The sequence below is a fragment of the Nelumbo lutea genome, chromosome 6 (genome assembly GCF_056320005.1).
Source record: "Nelumbo lutea isolate HS-2025 chromosome 6, American lotus-T2T, whole genome shotgun sequence".
NCBI classification, from domain to species: Eukaryota; Viridiplantae; Streptophyta; class Magnoliopsida; order Proteales; family Nelumbonaceae; genus Nelumbo; species Nelumbo lutea.
The window spans coordinates 28727694-28729968 of NC_142689.1; positions in this window are offsets into that span (position 1 = coordinate 28727694).

Here is a 2275-nt window from a genome sequence, read left to right on the forward strand (position 1 = left end):
ACGATAAAGCAGATTCAATATTTCAGACTTGATTAGACCTGTCCATTGGCTGGGCATCTCGATGGGTTGGGCCGTCATGGCCGGTTTTTAATTGGGCTTGGATAAAATTTTAGACCCATGGACTAGGGCTCAGGCTGTAAGCACTGAATCCAACCATTTTCTAGACCGGGCTTGGCTGCTTGAGCTTTCTTAAACAATCCAGGCCCAATAATTGTACATATAATAAAAAATACATAAAAATCATGTATGATAAATAAAGATATTATATATTAATTTATTAAATTATTATCAAATTAATATTAATTTATTAAATTATTATCAAATTAATATTAATTTATTAAATTATTATCAAATTAATGAGTTTTTATGTGCACACAACATTTTATGTGACTCGGCCCAACCCACGAACAAGTCTAAATTTGATGTTTCGATAATAAGAGATTCGGGATCCCATCCCATGCAGGATCAATTCCCAAACTAACCTGCATTAATTGGCCCAATCGTCTATGTGAATCCGGGTTAAAACATTCTAATCGGGGTTTTAAAAACTGGACCAAACATTGAACCATTTTGGGGACTATTCCTAGATCAAACAGTCTGACCATTAGGTTCAAATGGATGGCCCGTTCTGATTTTTAAAATATAAATAATTAAAAGATAATTAAAATAAAAATGGCCAAAAACCACTATTCAGGTCGATTGATCGACGGTTTGACCACCTAGATCAACAGTTCACTGACCAAATCAACAATTTTTAGCCCAGAAATGATTTTAGGGTGAAACAGAACTGATTGCCAGACCGGACCTAGGTCAACCGGTCCAACCATCAGGTCCGGTCCGATTTTCAAAACCATGATTCTAAGTGATTCTGATCCCTCTGATCCCTACATGAAGTATGTTTTGGCACAGTAGTCATGGACCCCACGTATGTTTGTGCGTGAGCTTAGTTCTACTTGGGGGTTGGTCAACCTTTTCACTATTGACTATTTAGATATTTCTCTGATTTTCTACCGGATTTTCATGAATAAAATAAAATATTGACCTAAATAGATGGACCAAGATCCGTTGTTTGATCATCCCATGCCCAACTCGGTATTCCAATTTCCAAGTGTTCGTAGCGTGCGGCACACAGAATCACAAATTTATGTTTCCAGCTTTTGCCCATTTAATCCAAAGTTTCCCAAGTCCAATCCGTGATGATCTCCGACATATCTCTAGAGTCTAGACCAGAGAGACTACCATTATAATTTATAAATCCAGTAATCCTCCGTTGAATACGTGAACAAAGACCAGATCATCCAACTCCCGGACCACCATTTAATTACACTCAACTTGCCAGCTGCATCATCAATCCAATTGGTGCGAATTTGGCTGTCCATGATTAATTAAGTGGACGGTCGCGATCTAGCTGACATTGCTCTCCCTGTGCATAGTATATCACACGGAGTACACCCTTCTGATTCATCACTTCACTCCACATAAGAAGAAAAGGGAGAGAGAACTTTTCTCCTCATTTATCATAAAATCAAATGAAATCAAGCAAATAAATGAGAGGAAATGACCTAAAATTAGAGAATATAAAGATTCCGAGACCCATTGAAAGAGAATTAAAAAGACGAAAATGCCCTTGTGTGGCGACATAAAAATGTGAGACGCATTTATTTCATTTATTACCAAATTAATAATAGCGGATACTTGGTTGGTTTCAGAGGCAATGCTTTTTCAGAAAAAAGAAGGGATTTTGATCTTCCGTCGGTCAGCTTTTGGGATTTCCATAACTTGGAAAGGGGGAAAAAGTAAATTAAATGCTCAATCCAAGGATATTATGGTAACTTTATTATTGCTAGGCTGTTTTACTGGTTCTGTTTTTTCTGGCGAGTGTTTTACTGGTTCGGTTACTTCCGTGTATCTGATCTTTACACTTGTAAATAAAGCTAGAGAAAACTTGGGCAGGAAAAGAAAGGATGGAAGGATGAAAAAAAAAAAAGAAGAAAAGAGAGAAAAAGGAAGGAGTAGATAAGAGAGAATTAGCTTCTTCACCAACTGTACAAAGGAAGTGTTGACAGGTCGAACTTCGTTTTATTGGATTAATAAATCAAATAAATTAGTGGTTTTGATGGACTTTTTCTTAGAGTTTTTCTTTTTTTTTTTTTTTCAATTGAGAAAAAAAGGGAAAACAGTTAGCTCGAACAGCTGGAAACAGGAGCAAGAACCCATTACCAGAATCGAACTCTGCGGTACTTTCAGAGCAAGTTCTTCGTACTTAACACTCCAA